Source organism: Cydia splendana, chromosome Z (genome assembly GCF_910591565.1).
Source record: "Cydia splendana chromosome Z, ilCydSple1.2, whole genome shotgun sequence".
In the NCBI taxonomy this organism is placed as follows: Eukaryota; Metazoa; Arthropoda; class Insecta; order Lepidoptera; family Tortricidae; genus Cydia; species Cydia splendana.
This window is the reverse complement of record NC_085987.1, coordinates 670,639-683,719: the sequence shown is the minus strand read 5'-3', so window position 1 is coordinate 683,719 and position 13,081 is coordinate 670,639. Positions and strand designations below refer to the sequence as shown.

General features: G+C 37.4%; 2 long non-coding RNA genes across 2 annotated transcripts in view; one reads left to right on the top strand and one right to left on the bottom strand.

Moving 5' to 3' along the window:
* The window catches only part of LOC134804390 (uncharacterized), a 243,325-nt gene that overhangs the window by 12,853 nt on the left and 217,391 nt on the right, over positions 1-13,081 (bottom strand). The window lies entirely within an intron of this gene.
* Positions 1-13,081, top strand: part of LOC134804392 (uncharacterized) — a 309,273-nt gene that overhangs the window by 78,802 nt on the left and 217,390 nt on the right. The gene's annotated exons all lie outside the window — the stretch shown is intronic.

The window sequence follows — 13,081 nt, the reverse complement described above, 5'->3', positions numbered from 1 at the left end:
TTGCGCAAGGATAGTTGGCGCCTAAAAGACTAAACGAATATTGAGGCGCTTAAAGTAGTGCCAAATATTATAGCCGCAAGTTGAGCTAAAGTTTCGAGCGTTAAGCTCTGGTTTACCAGAGCTTAACGCTCTGTTTTCCTAGGATAGCGGTGCCGTCATACGGCCGTGTCCATACAAATACTACGACATCCATTATTAGCCGTATTATTTAGTATGACAGCACCGCTATCCTAGGAAAACCGATCTTTACCGCTCGACTTGACAAATGGCACGGTATAACTAAATGTTTCGTCTGTCTGTCTACTGTCAAACGTTATACTTGATAATGTACGGAACCGTTAAGCTCCACCTACATTAGCTGTCAATTCCAAGCACGAATTACACTTTACACATCTTGTACAATCAACTAATTTTCGATAACACGTAGAGTGGATTAACTTTTTTTGTTGTAATTTTGCCCCATCATTTTTTAGAAAAATGTTCTACAAATAAGCTAAATTCTGTGACAAGAAGATGTTGATTTACCCACGCAATAATGCCAAGGAGAGTAAAATTTGGTGGATTTCTATGCCGGCAAACATTGCTATATTAAAGAGTGACCCAAGATACTACAGTAACAAGAAAAAACATTTCACTAGAAAATGTTGACCTACAATATTTAAGTTACTATCTGAAATAATAAGATAAAGATAAAAAATAGTTTATTCAAGTAGGCATATTACAATGCGCTTATGAACGTCAAATAAAGCTATATCGGCTCCAACCGTACACCTCTGCCTCGAGAAGATTTAAATAGTTCGTGTTCAAGCAAAATAAAAACAGTTTTACAAGTAACCGTTACATGATGTAACAAACTGGTACAAATATAGAGTAAACTTCCATTAGGAACAGATAGCTTCCACTTTTGTACTTTTAGAAACACTTTTGTAATTATAAAATGCTACTTAAGAGGGTAGCGGACGTCCGCTTCTCCATACAAACGTACTTCCCATTTCCCTCTCTAAATATTAACATTATGGAAAATAGTTTTATAAAACTTTATGTATATTAACCATAGCTTAAAGCAGCGGTCGGCAACCAGCGGCTCGCGGGCCGCATGCCGCATGCCAACCTCCCTGGCTATTTTGTATGTAATATTGACAAATGACAATGTCTGATAAAGTCATACATATTAACAAAGTGCGGCCCGCGTCCACTTCGTTAACTGCTATGTGGCCCTTGGCTGCTAAAAGGTTGCCGACCGCTGGCTTAAAACTTATAGCTTAAAATCGAAAAAGTCAATCGAAGGGTCGATTGACTTTTTCGATTTTTTTGTTATTAGTTAGGAGAAAATGCAAACATATTTCTGGTTATGGTAAATATACAATTAATAGTGTAAAAATATTTGACGTACGAAATTTGAATGATATAGCTAGTTTGTTAGTGCACGACACCTTGCACTTTGTGACTATGCGCTTAAACTTGGCACAGTTGATTCTTAGCTGGTCATGAGCAGATACAGACGGGGAGACCTCGAGAGCCACGTCTCATTTAGTGGGGGGGAGGGGGGAAGTTCGACGCCGCCGCGCTTCACTTGGAGCAACATTTCTCTAAAACTATACCTATTAGGGAATGTAATATATCATTTTCGGATAAATTAAGGATGAGGAATCTAGTTTTGGAACAAAAACAATGCACTTTCTAACAAAAAAAAGCATAAAGTAGAAAAGACTAAAAAACGTATTTTTGATTTTTTCATAATTACCAATTTTTTTTTAAAGTATAGCAGGAATCTGAAAACAAAAAATACAGTCGTAAAGCTACACTTATTACGTTTAAGAAAATATATAGTTTAATATACAAAACTGTTGATAAATGGGAGATAAAAAATAATATTAAGCGTGGGCCAGAGTGATCTCAATACATAATATTATGAATGTGGGAAAGTTACTTATAATTTGTTCTACAATCGTTTATTTTTTAATAATTTCGTAAATAACTCGTAAACGGTAGCCCACAGCAAAAAAATATCTTTTACGTAAATAATCTGTTTAAGATTTCTTATAAAATAAGTGCTCCTTTTTTTCGCTAAGGTCAATATTAAAAAAAATATTGAAGGGAGAAAATAAATACTAAGGTCCTCTTTTTTAGTCATTCGTAAATAACTCGTAAAGGATGTCCAATAGCAAAAAATATTTTAACATAAGAATAATTAGCATAAAATTTCCTACAAAAAAGGTTATTCAAACTTTTTCGCTAGGATCAATATTTAAAAAGGGGACCTTAGAATTTATTTTCTCTCTTTAATATCGTTTTTAATATTGATCCTAGCGAAAAAGTTCGAATGACCTTTTTTGTAGGAAATTTTATGTAAATTATTCATGTACTAAAAATTGTTTTGCTATTGGCCTTCGTTTACGAGTTATTTACGAATGACTAAAAAAGGGGACCTAAGTATTTATTTTCTCCCTTCAATATTTTTTTTAATATTGATGGTACCGAAAAACAGTAGTACTTATTTTATAAGAAATCTGAAACAGATTATTTACGTGAAAGATATTTTTTTGCTGTGGGCTACCGTTTACGAGTTATTTACGAAAAACAAGAAAAATAAACGATTGTAGAACAAATTATAAGTAACTTTCCCACATTCATCATATTTTGTATTGAGATCACTCTGACCCACGCTTAATATTATTTTTTATCTCCCATTTATCAACAGTTTTGTATATTAAACTATATATTTTCTTAAACGTAATAAGTGTAGCTTTACGACTGTATTTTTTGTTTTCAGATTCCTGCTATACTTTAAAAAAAAATTGGTAATTATGAAAAAATCAAAAATACGTTTTTTAGTCTTTTCTACTTTATGCTTTTTTTTGTTAGAAAGTGCATTGTTTTTGTTCCAAAACTAGATTCCTCATCCTTAATTTATCCGAAAATGATATATTACATTCCCTAATAGGTATAGTTTTAGAGAAATGTTGCTCCAAGTGAAGCGCGGCGGCGTCGAACTTCCCCCCCTCCCCCCCACTAAATGAGACGTGGCTCTCGAGGTCTCCCGGTCTGTATCTGCTCAAGACCAGCTAAGAATCAACTGTGCCAAGTTTCAGCGCATAGTCTCAAAGTGCAAGGTCCCCATACAACGGTGTGCAGTAACAAAGCAGCTAATACTAGAAAGTGATAAAATATCATAATACATAATAATTATACGCTGTGAAGTTAAATAAAAGAGCAAACACAATTGTTTTTCATGTTGTTTATTGGTTACGCAATATAAGAAGAGGCTACTGAGACGAATAATTCAATTCAATTGAGGGCAAATAAAATTGAGATACGAGTAACACATCCAAAACAGTGGTGACAGTTTCACGCCTATAAGGGTGGTACGGTGGTACTCCTACTATCTAATTTCTTTGTCTCACATTTTGACAAAAGGACAAAGAAATTGGACAGGTGGAATGCCACCCTAATACACACCGTGTCTCTCCTAATGTTGCGATACCTACGCCCGGAAACGGTGTTAAACTTTGTGTCTAACCCAGAAAAATAACTCTGCAAAGACAGAGCAAGGTGTTTATTGATTGAATATGTATGTGACGGTGACTGTACTTTTTTTTCGATAACTTAGAAAATCTCAGGTTGTTTTAACTTAGAAGAGTCAAAGAAATAATGTCTCTAGGTTATCATTAACTTGCTGTTTTTAAATCAGTAGTTCACGTGATTCATTTCGTAATTCGAATAAAAAAGAGTAAGCTGTCCTTAAAACTTTGTTCAGTGAACTGCAATAGCGGTTGAAACAACGCGCCTAAAGTATCTGCCACCCTGTAACACTTTAATAGATATAGAATTATACATTTCCACAGCTCGCGCTAACAAGTATATGGTTAAAGTCATTGACGTATATCTCAGGACGGGTCTTACGGACAGTAAAAATGTTACTAGTTCGGCGGTGTCACTCACGAATTCGAGCCAATCGTGCAGTCTAACGCAACTAATTGCGACCTATCGCGCGCGTGATGGGAACTCATCAACCAATCACGTTGTAGCGGTGTCACACCGCTGTACTGGCCTCATTCATGCCCGATTTTTATTGCCCGTAAAGCCAGTCCTGAGATATACGTCAATAGTTAGTCTCACTGTTCTACGTATAGACAAATATTATGTTTTTGTTACGCTGTTAGAGAATGGTACCTAGATACTTTTGAGGCATAGTCTGATTCCTGCTTTTGACGCTGACTGTTCCATTATACACTAGGGCAGGGGTTACCAATCTTTTTCAGTCTGCGGCGCACTTGCATGTATAAATATTAATCTCGGCGCCCTTACCTAGCTTGGCTATTGAAAATAGATAGGTAACATGGTGAGACGGATTGCCTCACGGTGCCCCTCTCAGGGCGCCGCGGAGCTCAGCTTGGGAATCTCTGCTCTAGGGGCACTATTTTAGTTACAGTGTCTATAACTTAAAGTTCGATAATTGTTTTATATTGAACAAATGAAATAATACGTTGGATTGTCATTGTAATGTTAAGTTTTTGATTGTGAATAATCTCCGTGACGATTATGAAGTGAAAAATATTGAATAAAGTTTCATTTATTTTCATGTTTTTTTTTATTTATTCACCCTGTGGCGGCTAATGAAACACAAAAGTTATCTAGTCAGCATCTTTAGACCACCGGATATAGAACCTCTTTCTGGGAAAATAAGTCGGTTAAAAAGTCAGAAATGTAAGTCAAAGTCTAACAATTGATCGTGCTCTATGCGCAAAACGCCCCTCACTAAACGGTACTTAATTTTGTCGTCACGTCAAGTTAAAGCCGTCTTGAAATATGGAAAACAAGAAATTGCGATTTTACAGGTGAAATATTGTGTTTTTGTATAGTTGCTATAAGTACAATCTACATATTTTTTTTTAAGGAATAGTATGGTACCTTTTTTTCCATTTAGGAAGTAGGACTTTTTATCATTTCCTTTTTTTTTATGTCCAATTTATTGTGATAAATAACTCATTTTCAATCTATTCAACTAGTATTTTTTGTTATATAAAATTGAAAAACCAGAACGGGATAAAAAACGAGCGAAGAAGAGAGATGGCGCCTTACAAATTTCTAAAAAAGTTTTTGACACGTATCTCGAATACAACGCACGTATGATAAGAAAAAACTGTTTAAATCTATTATCTACATATGAGAATAAAACTAGAACATAAAAACTATCGCTTTCGATGCGTATCTAATTTACAATAAGGAAAAGAAATTTTCATAACAATCTTCATTTTACGACTTCGACCATTTCTCGGGAACTCTCGGTTGCTTTCGTTTGGCGGTGCTACAGATTAGACCAAATAATCCGTAAGTTAAAGTAAACTAAATTATGTTTGTCATGTTGGTATACAGGTATTTCTGAGTTTTTTTACACGAAGTAAAATAAAAAGTGATGAAGTGGTGGAGTACGTACACCAGAAGACCGGTTACTCGCTGAGGGTGTTCCAGCTTCGATCGCGCCACTACGTGCACTTCAACTCTTTTGTGGTGCGCGTGCCGCGACCGCTGCAAGAGACCATCGAGTGCGCCGACTTCTGGCCGAAAGGTGTCGTGTTTCGGAGGTTCCGGGGCAAACTGCCGAATCCGACACAAGAACAGCCGATTCAACGGAGCCACGCCGTTTTGTCGCATAAATAGTGTTTAGTTTTTAAGTTTATAATATATATATATGTATGTTAGTCTGTAAGGTATTTGTAATATGGGCCTTGTTGCCTGATTTAAATTTTAAATAAATAAATAAATAAAAAGTGCTGCCAACCTCAACCTTAGTCCATAGCCCATACGAGTGAATTATGCCATTTATGACATATCAATCAAATTAATATTATCGTATGATTATCGTGTTAATAATTTGTATTTTATTGTTTTAAATTTCTTTATGAGTTATTATTATTCAGATTGATTTTCATGGCTCGGCAAACATTGTCATTCGTCCAGGGAAAGGGCTGCCGAGATGAGCCAAAAATACAAAGTTATAGAATGGGAGACGAGCGTACTTGGGACAACAAAATGGGAGACGCCCGATGGCGAGAGCTATCGCAAGATCGTAAGAAACATGACGTGATCTGGTATCGGAGGCCAGGTGAGTCCTTTGGATCGTTGCGTCACCTTAGCCGTAGTAATGTTAAGATCCAGAAAGGGAAATGGGGACTACCTACGTTTGTATGAAAAGGCGATTTATGGGTGGTGGTCGTCCATATTCGTGGCTTAAAGCGGAAAATAAGTAATTTATTGAACGTTTTTGCAACTAGGCTTACAACAATAAGTAATAATTTTATGTTAAAACAAGTTTTAAATAAATACCTACGTACGTTATAAGAAATTTTCGAATTAAGTTATCCAAATAACGGCTACCTACTTGACAAATAAGAAATCCTTATCACAGTTATAAACCCTGGCAGGGATACATAATAATGTCGGTATTTAACTAAACATAAGACAAACTCTTTATTTCATTTACGCGAGCGGAGCTGCGGGCCCGTCTAGTTTGTTATAAAATTTAACATATTGTGTCTCCATCCTTACTATAGCTGTGTGAGTTTCGAATTCGGGTAAATCCATGTGTCAGATTATGCGATTTTGGTATTAAGAAATGGTAATAGGGTAGATATTTGCTGAGAGGGTCGAATGGATATACCCTATACCTAAATGTACTACCGGAATAACCGAAACACCACAGTGGTTGGTCGCAGCAATCGCCCGCCGGTGATTAGTCACCCGGGTAATGAGTTCCACTCGCAGCGCATCGCCCCAGCCGCGACGATACGGCCACATCACCAGCGTGCCACCACGCCCAATCTTTGACGTGGCGTGACGAAGTGAGGCACTAGTGGACCTTAAACGTCAAATCGTATGACAATGTGACATTATAATAAAAGGAAAATAAAATCTCGCGACCCACATTCTCGCCCCGTCTTATTCTAAAGGAGGGACGGGTAGTCTATTTCGCCGCGAGATAGGTAGTGTCGTGCCAATCATGTGCTTGGCCTACATGCAGCTCTCATTGAATTAATCTATATCTATACATACCTACATACATAATACATAATTGAAGTGTGCAAAAAGGAAGCCACTAGTATATAGCGTATATAAACACTTCGTGAGTGCGAAAGAGGCAGATTACAAATTAAAACATGACCATCACTTTTGAGCTTCACAAGCGGCCGCTTGAATTTATTCAAACGTAAAGATAAGCGGAATGGAAACGTACGACGCGCAAAGCTGTGTTTAGGGGATACGGTTGGTGATTATAATTATCTTGATATATACCTACCGTACTTTTGATATCAGACAGGAATCCTGTAATCATTTATTTTAGATCTGTGATACACACATCCAATTACATAATATAGACTGTTATACACATTACCCTCCTTCGCGTCGCGTACCCGGGTAGCGAGTAGCGATAGTAAGTGATCCATCTGTTTGCGCGGCTGCGGCCGGCGACTATTTGTCAAGGGAGAGGAGGAAAGAAGGAGGGTTATTAATACATCCCGCGGTTCGAATTGCATATTTCAGCGTCGGCGCTTATTATTGTTACAACACTTGAAGAAAAGTCCAGAAAGATGACCGGTCTGGCCTAGTGGGTGACCCTGCCTGTGAAGGCGATGGTCCTGGGTTCGAATCCCAGTAAGGGTATTTATTTGTGTGATGACACAGATATTTGTTCCTGAGTCATGGTTGTTTTCTATGTATTTAAGTAATTATATTATATATATATAGTTTTCTGAGTACCCACAACACAAGCCTTCTTGAGCTTAGGTACTGTGGGACTGGGACAATCTGTGTAAGAATGTCCTATGATATTTATTTATTTATTATTTATAAAGGTGCAAAGTGCCTTTCATCCGACGGGAAGTGACAGAGATGAGGCACTTTTATTAGGGGACCGTTTACTAAGGTTTAGGTATTTAGGGTTTATACAGGGTGATCAATCCAAATGCGTCAGTATGGAGAAGTCAGAAACTATGAGAGATAGAGAAATCTGTTCTTAGGAACCATCGCGTCGATTTTAGATTTAATAATAATGGCATTTAAACTTTTTTTTAAACTCTCATACATAACCGGGAATCGAACCTGGTCAATATTCTTTATGTAATCGCGTGTAGTATTTGTTTGTATAATTGATTCTGAAAGTATAAGGACCAAATTAAGGAGATAGAAGGCAAGTAGCTTCAGAATACCCGCTCTTAGAAAAACTGATGTTTTTTTAATTTGTGCAGTAAAACAATTGATTTTTGCAGATCACGTATAATTTTACACACTTTTATCAAAAAAAATTACACACTGTTACTTTCACTGTTACTGTTAATTTTCACAAATTCCACTAAAAAAAAATAATTGATCGTTTTAAACTATTTGTCTGCGTTCCGCATAGATGAAAGGTAAAAAAAAAGAATACGGTTGAGAATTTAGCTGGAGAGGAAAAAGATGTATCAATGAGGGGAATATAATGGACGATGATGGTTGACAATTTGGCGAATGATACCTAAATTTTGAACCGCTTGTTTATACCGCCCGTCAAGCGAGGCTTTTTTTGAATTTTGAGGAGTTGTAGGAAGAAAAAAGAAGAGGTATGCGGATCACAGATATTAAGAAATGGCGTAACAAAAATATGGCACAAAAAAACAAAAGCACAATAATTAGGTGGTTATAAAAATTGGAAATGGAAAAAACTAACGCTAAAATTTCAAATATTTCAGGCTTGAAGTACAGGGGGAAAAAAAGGTAAATGGGACAAATGTGGGGGGACACGCACACGCACGGCGCGCACGGGGGCAGGGTGCGGTAGCCGGTAGGAAACTTTACTTGTTCAGCACAGATGTAGAACGAGATGGTGCCTTCAAGCAGGCCGACGAGGTAAGCCTGGTGCCTTCAAGCAGGCCGACGAGGTAAGCCACTCGCTTCCTGGCGAGCGCGTACGGCAGCAGAGCGGGCGATAACGATGGGGTTCCTTCACTCCACCAGTGCTTAGCGCCGGCGCTTTGGTGGCCAGCAGTTTACTAGGAGCCACTCCTCTCCGGACGCCGACTCACGCACGGCTTAGGTGGCCAGCTGTCTACGAGGAGCCTTTCCTCTCGTCGATTAACGCGCACTTTCGACACTTCGTATTAATAATCAAACTGGTTAAACATTTAAACGGTGCAAATCTAGTTTAAAGAAACAGCCCGGATCACCAACGACTTTTTGACACGAAATCCACAAACCATCTGTCAAAAAAAACATTCAAAGTTTTTCTTTCTCGAACATTCCATCAAAATTTGAATTCAAAATCATCGCAATTATGCACTTTATTTTTTTACAAACGGCCAGTAGCGTTTCGCTACATTTGTCACTTACTAGTGGCTCTGTGAGCTGTAGATCTTGGGATAAGCTTAGAAAATGTAAAAGTAAAAAATACTTAGTTCGTTGGGTCATTAATCATTATCACAGTGAACTCACAATAGTCACAAGCGCCATAGCCTGTATTGGTACTTAAGTCATTTATGCCTATTTCCGCATTATAAAAAAATTCCAAAAACTGGATTGACAAAAAAATAATCATAGAATCTGGTCATAAAATTACACGAGAATCGGTTGTAAATTGCGTCCTGTAGAGGAGAGCATCCGCGGACATACGAAAGCATTTTAAACGCGTAAAAACGGAGACCTTCGCTAACGCTTCGGTCAACAAATTTGTTTCGAAATCGGTTTAAATCAGTGGGGAGACACTCCTGACTTCGGGCAAACTCGGCTCCATTCCGCTCGACATTGCTTCGAGCAATATTAGGGTTGGCACCACTTGACGTCCTTTTGCGTGGATGACCACAGATAAGATAATCACTTGAATTTTTACAACCCTAAATAGTCGAAAGGGATAGTGCCATACATTTGCCATACAATGGCGGTACCCGGCGAATTTCCTCGAATATATCTGAGGTAAAGTGTTTCCAATATAAAGAAAACTCCATATAAGTTAAACCCTATTTATTGGAAATTGCCACCTTTATAAATAGGTACCTAAACAAATAAATAAATACTACGGGACTCCTTACACAGATCAACTTAGCCCCAAACTATGTAAGCACAGCTTGTAGCTATGGGTGCTAGACGACAATATCCATACTTATATAACACTCATGAGTCATGACTCAAGAACAAATATCTGTGCTCATCACACAAATATATGCCCTTATTCGTACCGGGTTTCCCAGGCCCATTAGTCCGGTGGCCGGCTGCATGAAACAAACCTCATCAAAAAATAGAATATCCCTACCCTGTAGAGGTACCTGACATTTAGTAGCTTCCAACGCACTTGGTCGGCCTAGGCTTAACCTGGCAGATTTTGTACAAATGGCAAAAACGTTGGACAAAAATTCATCAAAAAAACCTCATCGAAAAATAGAATGAAACTTGTATGGTAGGATACCTGACCTTGAGGACAGTAAAAAAAAAGTGGTCGGCCTCACCTTAGCCTGGCAGTTTTTGCAGTCCGACCAGATTTATTGGGTCACGTGAGAGCTACAATTTACCTCATGGAAAAATAGAATGAAACAAACGGATTATAATAGCTAAAATAAGCCTGTTGACGTATGTCTTGGTCGGCCTCACCTTAACCTGGCAGGTTTTGCAGTCCGACCAAATTTATAAAAAAATGATCAAAAAATTTTTATCGAAAAATCGTATGAAACTTGTATGGTACGATAGCTGCCTTTGAGGACAGTAAAAAAAAAGTGGTCGGCCAAATCCTGTGTTGGCAGGTTCCTGTGTCCGACCAATTTTGTGGTACCACGTGAGAGCTACAATTTACCTCATCGAAAAATAGAATGAAACAAACGGATTATAATAGCTAAAATTAGCCTGTTGACGTATGTCTTGGTCGGCCTCACCTTAACCTGGCAGTTTTTGCAGTCCGACCAAATTTATACAAAAATCATCAAAAATGTTTTATCGAAAAATCGTATGAAACTTGTATAGTACGATAGCTGCCTTTGAGGACAGTAAAAAAAAGTGGTCGGCCAAATCCTGTGTTGGCAGGATCCTGTGTCCGACCAATTTTGTGGTACCACGTGAGAGCTACAATTTACCTCATCGAAAAATAGAATGAAACAAACGGATTATAATAGCTAAAATAAGCCTGTTGACGTATGTCTTGGTCGGCCTCACCTTAGCCAGGCAGTTTTTGCAGTCCGACCACATTTGTAAAGAATAATAATTTCTATATTGAAAATATGGTTTCTTCGCAGCTTGAACTTAACTTAATAATGCTAACTGAAAAAAGTCATAAGTAAATGAGTCCATGGAGGTCTTAGCGGGCTTTAAAAAAAAAGAAACCATTCAGTTCAAATTTTATTCATAAATCTATCTAATATCTAAATAACGTTTTCTAACTACCGACGTGGTTTCAGAGTAACACTTACGTTGAGATGATGTCTCACAGATGTCAAAAATAAAAAGGTTTTCATCGATTTTTGACAAGTTTTGAATCGTATATCCTACTTTTCCACTACAGATAGAATGAGGAGGCATAACTGACATTTTATCACGCCAGGTGGCGCCTCCATAGTGGAGTTGCTGTCACTGTCAAATCACGTACATTGTTTCCAATAAATTGTAAACATTCTCCTTTTTTAACCGACTTCCGAATCCCAAAGGAGGAGGTTATCAATTCGGTTGTATGTATTTTTTTTCTCCACAATACTGCAATAGTGTGCGACAAATTGTGGAAATATACCTATAGGATCTCCCTTTCGTCCCAAGGACCCGATATGCATAAATCGGTGAGAAAAAGCTTTGAGTACCAAAAACTAAGGCAAATGACAAAGACCGTTTGTGTAGGCTGCATTTTAAGGAAGATAAATATTTTGGAAAGAGTAAATACACTGGTAAGCTAAGTTTTATCGAAGTAGTACATAATTTAGGGCATAATGGCTTGGCCACACATGCTGTATTCCATACACATCATGACTTTGTGTACCTATCTGATGGGCGGGCGTATATGAAACGCCTTCTTGTACATGCAGGTGATCCAGGTATACACCAAAGCTTAGTTTTCAATCGAACACTTGTAATATAAGAGGAAAAACTGCACGTGAGCCTTCCAAAATTTTAATAAACGGTAAAATACACAAGATAACCTCACATATATTAAGTGATTATCTTTGCATCAAATCAGCCTTTTTTCCATCAACTGTAGCATTTCTCCTTCGAAGCTCGGTTTGTAGAAAATAAATTCCCACCTTTTACCAGTGGTAACTACTGGGATTTTTTTTCCCAGTAGTTACCAGTGGTAAAAGGTGGGAAAATAATTCCCAGTAGTTACCAGTGATAAGAACTTGGTGGTAACTAGTGGGAATAACCCTTTTATTGTTAATAATTACTGTTAATCATAATCATCTTCGGAGTCGAAGTCTGATGAACTTTCCCCAGACTCCGACATATTCTTTTATTGTTATTTCTTCGACTCGCAAAGGCGTTATATGTCCTTCAAACCATTTGATCTTATACATTTCATCTCTTAAGGGGCCGGTATATGACGTTTTCGATTTAGACCTCACTTTGTAACCATAATTTGTTCAATAATTGTTTGATAATTGCATTAAATTACACGTAAATTTATTCACGAAGAAACCGTGTACCGACTCTTCATGCCATTATATTTTTAATTTGCTGTTATTCTCTACAAATCGACACTAAAAGTATCAAAAAATCAAAATATGGAGTTCCGTTTGAGACAGAAGCAAAACAATTTTGTCTTTGACAGTAATTGAATTATTGTATGATTTTGGAAGCTAGATAATTCAGCTACCAATTTATTTACGATTTATATTTTTACTCACAAAGACAACACAGAAATTCAATCTCAAATGTAAACTTTCGAACAATTTCCATACATTGACGACATCACTCAAAATTCTTCTTCAAGTCAGATGCCCGTTGGGGCTACACCGGAGCACACGTGTACTTCTTCAAATGAAAATGACAGCTTGATTTTCTTGCTTTTGACAATTATATTGACATTAAATCATATACGCACACGAGAAAGCATACCAGTAGATAAAATGTATTAAAAAAAATA